Genomic DNA, 6000 nt, shown 5'->3' with positions numbered 1-6000 from the left:
ACTAACCTGGATTGTGCCAGCACTGCTACTAGCAACCAGACCCAACATCAAACTCAACATCACAGAGAAAAGGTAATGTAGCTGTAGTGTAGCACACTTACAGATCTAATATTGCTGGTTTAGTAAGCTCTCTCTTGCTCTCTGTCACCCCCCCCCCACCCTCTCTCTCAGTCTCTCCCTCAAGCTCACTCTCACCTTCCTTCTCTGCAAGCAATGGGTCCACAGTTAATTTTAGGGGTTGTTCATTAGCATGGCGTTGCAGAGTTAGGTTCTGTTCATTAGCATGGTGTCGCAGAGTTAGGTTCTGTTCATTAGCATGGTGTCACAGAGTTAGGTTCTGTTCATTAGCATGGCGTTGCAGAGTTAGGTTCTGTTCATTATCATGGCATTGCAGAGTTAGGTTCTGTCCATAGCATGGTGTCGCAGAGTTAGGTTCTGTTCATTAGCATGGTGTCGCAGAGTTAGGTTCTGTTCATTAGCATGGTGTCACAGAGTTAGGTTCTGTTCATTAGCATGGTGTCACAGAGTTAGGTTCTGTCCATAGCATGGTGTCACAGAGTTAGGTTCTGTTCATTAGCATGGCATTGCAGAGTTAGGTTCTGTTCATTAGCATGGCATTGCAGAGTTAGGTTCTGTCCATAGCATGGTGTCGCAGAGTTAGGTTCTGTTCATTAGCATGGTGTCGCAGAGTTAGGTTCTGTTCATTAGCATGGTGTCACAGAGTTAGGTTCTGCTCATTAGCATGGTGTCACAGAGTTTTTCTGTTCATTAGCATGGTGTAGCAGAGTTAGCATGGCGTAGCAGAGTTAGGGTCTGTTCATTAGCTTGGTGTAACAGAGTTAGCATGGAGTAGCAGAGTTAGCTTCTGTTCATTAGCATTGTGTAACAGAATAAGCATGGCTTAGCAGAGTTAGGTTCTGTTCATTATCATGGTGTAATAGATAGCATCGTGTGGCAGAGTTAGTTTTTGTTAGCATGGTGTAGCAGAGTTAGTAATAGCATGGTGCAGCAGAGTTAGTTTTTGTTCATTAGCATGGTGGAGCAGAGTTAGCATGTTGTAGCAGAGTTAGCATGGTGTAGCAGAGTTAGCATGGTGTAACAGAGTTAGCATGGTGTAGCAGAGTCAGCATGTTGTAACAGAGTTAGCATGATGTATCATATTTAGTATGGTATAACATATTTTGCATGGTGTAACAGAGTTAGCATGGTGTAGCAGAGTTAGCATGGTGTAACAGAGTTAGCATGGTGTAGCAGAGTTAGCATGGTGTAACAGAGTTAGCATGGTGTAACACAGTTAGCATGGTGTAGCAGAGTTAGCATGGTGTAACAGAGTTAGCATGGTGTAACAGAGTTAGCATGGTGTAACAGAGTTAGCATGGTGTATCAGAATTAGCCTGGTGTAACAGAGTTAGCATGGTGTAACAGAGTTAGCATGGTGTATCAGAGTTAGCATGGTGTAACAGAGTTAGCATGGTGTAACAGATTTAGCATGGTGTAACATAGTTAGCATGGTGTAGCAGAGTTAGCATGGTGTACCAGAGTTAGCATGGTGTAACAGGATTAGCATGGTGTAGCAGAGTTAGCATGGTGTAACAGAGTTAGCATGGTGTAACAGAGTTAGCATGGTGTAGCAGAGTTAGCATGGTGTAACAGAGTTAGCATGGTGTAGCAGAGTTAGCATGGTGTAACAGAGTTAGCATGGTGTAACAGAGTTCGCATGGTGTAGCAGAGTTAGCATGGTGTAACAGAGTTAGCATGGTGTAACAGGATTAGCATGGTGTAGCAGAGTTAGCATGGTATAGCAGAGTTAGCATGGTGTAGCAGAGTTAGCATGGTGTAGCAGAGTTAGCATGGTATAGCAGAGTCAGTGGAGGTTGGTGCCGCTTAAAGACGTTTTTTTTTTTTATGAGCATGGCCTTATTTCTATTACAGCACATTGGATGACTGTCATCCATATTCCATTCACCCACTTTTATTTTCTGTAAGTATTATGTTAACTGGGACTTTTTACATAAAGTAAATGAAAAAGACCCCCAAAAAGGTACTGGCTTGTCAGCACAGTTGGTTGTGTGGATGAGTTATATATTTTTAACTAGGCAAGTTAGTTAAGAACAAATTCTTATTTACAATGATGGCCTACCCCGGCATCTTTGGACCAATTGTGCGCCGCGCTATGGGACTCCCAATCACGGCCAGTTGTGATTCAACGTGGAATTCAACCAGGGTCTGTAGTGACACCTGCTAGTATTGAGATGTAGTGCCTTAGAACGCTGCGCCACTCGGGATCCCCAATGCACAGATGGTTGTGGAGGAGGAGTCATGCACAGATGGTTGTGGAGGAGGAGTCATGCACAGATGGTTGTGGAGGAGGAGTCATGCACAGATGGTTGTGGAGGAGGAGTCATGCACAGATGGTTGTGGAGGAGGAGTCATGCACAGTTGGTTGTGGAGGAGTCGTCATGCACAGATGGTTGTGGAGGAGGAGTCATGCACAGATGGTTGTGGAGGAGTCGTCATGCACAGATGGTTGTGGAGGAGGAGTCATGCACAGATGGTTGTGGAGGAGGAGTCATGCACAGATGGTTGTGGAGGAGTCGTCATGCACAGATGGTTGTGGAGGAGGAGTCATGCACAGATGGTTGTGGAGGAGTCGTCATGCACAGATGGTTGTGGAGGAGGAGTCATGCACAGATGGTTGGGGAGGAGGAGTCATGCACAGATGGTTGTGGAGGAGGAGTCATGCACAGATGGTTGTGGAGGAGGAGTCATGCACAGTTGGTTGTGGAGGAGTCGTCATGCACAGATGGTTGTGGAGGAGGAGTCATGCACAGATGGTTGTGGAGGAGTCGTCATGCACAGATGGTTGTGGAGGAGGAGTCATGCACAGATGGTTGGGGAGGAGGAGTCATGCACAGATGGTTGTGGAGGAGGAGTCATGCACAGATGGTTGTGGAGGAGGAGTCATGCACAGATGGTTGTGGAGGAGGAGTCATGCACAGATGGTTGTGGAGGAGGAGTCATGCACAGATGGTTGTGGAGGAGGAGTCATGCACAGATGGTTGTGGAGGAGGAGTCATGCACAGATGGTTGTGGAGGAGGAGTCATGCACAGATGGTTTGGGAGGAGTCGTCATGCACAGATGGTTGTTGAGGAGTCGTCATGCACAGATGGTTGTTGAGGAGTCGTCATGCACAGATGGTTGTGGAGGAGGAGTCATGCACAGATGGTTGGGGAGGAGGAGTCATGCACAGATGGTTTGGGAGGAGTCGTCATGCACAGATGGTTATGGAGGAGGACTCATGCACAGCTGTTTGGGGAGGAGGAGTCATGCACAGATGGTTGTGTAGGAGGAGTCATGCACTGATGGTTATGGAGGAGGACTCATGCACAGCTGTTTGGGGAGGAGGAGTCATGCACAGATGGTTGGGTAGGAGGAGTCATATCCTGTTGAGATCATTACATTTTTCCTCTATTTGGAATCCTCTTTTTTCATCCCTGTTATGCTGACAAGCATCAACCACCCACCACCTAAATGTTTTATATTTTGACTGAATCAGATAAGAAACAAAGCAGGGAGATAAGGGAAGAAGAGGAAGAGGGACCGCATGAAGGGAGCAGCCGTGTGTGGAGAGTGCTGAAGAGAGAGAAGTGATGGAAGATAAGAGAAAGCGAGAAAGAAAGAGAGATTAAGAGAAAGATGATGAGAAAAATAGATATCTGGAGAGGGAGGTGGAGAGAGAGGGAGGTGGAAAGAGGGAGGTGTAGAGGGAGGTGGAGAGAGAATGGTGGAGAGAGAGGGAGGTGGATAGAGAGAGGATGAAAGAGAGGGAGGTGGAGAGAGAATGGTGGAGAGAGAGGGAGGTGGAGAGAGAGGGAGATGTAGAGAGGTGGAGAGAGAGGGAGGTGGAGAGAGAATGGTGGAGAAAGAGGGAGGTAGAGAGAAAGGGAGATGTAGAGAGGTGGAAAGAGAGGGACGTGGAGAGAGAGATGGAGAGAGAGTGGTGGAAAGAGAGGGACGTGGAGAGGGAGAGGGAGAGAGAGTGGTGGAAAGAGAGGGACGTGGAGAGGGAGAGGGAGAGAGAGAGGTGGAAAGAGAGGGAGGTGGAGAGAGAGAGGTGGAAAGAGAGGGAGGTGCCGAGAGAGAGAGGTGGAAAGAGAGGGAGGTGCCGAGAGAGAGAGGTGGAAAGAGAGGGAGGTGCCGAGAGAGAGAGGTGGAAAGAGAGGGAGGTGCCGAGAGAGAGGTGGAAAGAGAGGGAGGTGCCGAGAGAGAGAGGTGGAAAGAGAGGGAGGTGCCGAGAGAGTGAGCCTGGGGATAAGCGGCACACAGGGTGGTTTTCCCTTTAAACCTGTTTGGATAAGAGTCCAGAATGGCACCCTATTCCTTATGCAGTGTCTTTTTGACGAGGACCCATACAACTCTGGTCAAAAGTAGTCCTCTGTGTAGGTAGTAGGGTTATATTTGGGAAACAGCCCAGGGCTCTCTGGCTTATTTAGACTGATGTTGTGGTGCCAAGGTCCATAGCCGGCTAATTGTGCCAACCTAGTCAGACAGGACACAGACACACACATACATACACACACACGCACGCACGCACGCACGCACGCACGCAAATTGTGCATACTCCAAAACTCGTAGAATTAGAATGACTAATTCCAATTCTACTGAACGTCTCAGAGAGTGGTTATACTGAATGACCCACATTAGATCTAGCAGAAAAGCAGTTGTATCCTATCTGTGCCACATGGCTCCATCTTCTAGAGTTGCCTCGTGAACCACCAGGAACGCTCTCTGGGCCCGCTCTCTGGGCCCATACCCAGGCTGAGGTGAATGCCACGTGAGCTTATTCAGTGGGCTTCAGCCCTAAGGACCCAGCCACCCAACCACAACCACAGGATGGGGCTGGAGAAATGTAACTACTCTCATTGAAAACGTGTAAGTATCAAAGAGTAGGCCTTTATTCTCCCAAACTCCTTCATATCAATCCTGTCCTTCCCTTTGTCTCCTCCCCCTTTATTACTGTGGTTAAAACCCTTCAGTGTCCTTGCTATCTACATACCTTATGGACAGGTGGTACAGAGTGCAGAATCTTCAGCAGTTAAAGAGCCCAGAGTCCTCCGCCCCATCCTTTAGTGTTTTGTGTGATGCTACCATGCCACTGAGTGCATGAGTCAGTCATTCTGTTTTTATACTGGCGATTTGTAGCGAAGGCCTGAGCAGCAACGTGACAAGGAAGGACATCTGAATCCTATTTGCTGCAGTGCATTCCATGAAACATCATTGCTAGTGCAAATGGATGTACGTTTCATTTTGTAACTGTCAAATTATCTTGTAAATTATCTTGTAAATGGCTTTCATTAGCGTTGAATTTGACAATGATTTGTGTGTGTGTGTGTGTGTGAGTGTATGGGTGTGTGTGTGTGTGTGAGTGTGTGTGTGTGTGAGAGAGTGTGTGTGTGTGAGAGTGTGTGAGTGAGTGAGTGAGTGAGTGAGTGAGTGAGTGAGTGAGTGAGTGAGTGAGTGAGTGAGTGAGTGAGTGAGTGAGTGAGTGAGTGAGTGTGTATGTGTCTATGTATGTGTGTGTGTGTGTGTGAGTGATCTTAGAGCTAAAACCTCTCAAACATATCTTCGGATTCACACAGCAAGGTCAGAGAAGAAACCTGTCCCTCAGATATATTGTTTATCATCAATGCACTTTTATGGAATGTGAAAGTATGTTACATTAGCAACATGTTATTTACCATCTAGCCAGGGTAAACGCCTTTCTATCAACACCGACTGCTACTTTGGGAAATGCTTTACATAATAGGGGCTGCAGGTAGCCTAGTGGCAGGTAGCCGAGTGGTTAGAATGTTGGGCTAGTAACCGAAAGATTGCAAGATTGAATCCCGAGCTGACAAGGTTAAAACCTGTCATTCTGCCCCTGAACAAGGCAGTTAACCCACTGTTCCTAGGCCGTCATTGAAAATAAGAATTTGTTCTTAATTAACTGACTTGCCTAG

The sequence above is a fragment of the Oncorhynchus tshawytscha genome, linkage group LG01, assembly GCF_018296145.1.
Source record: "Oncorhynchus tshawytscha isolate Ot180627B linkage group LG01, Otsh_v2.0, whole genome shotgun sequence".
Taxonomy (NCBI): Eukaryota; Metazoa; Chordata; class Actinopteri; order Salmoniformes; family Salmonidae; genus Oncorhynchus; species Oncorhynchus tshawytscha.
Note: the sequence above shows the minus strand (reverse complement) of the source record.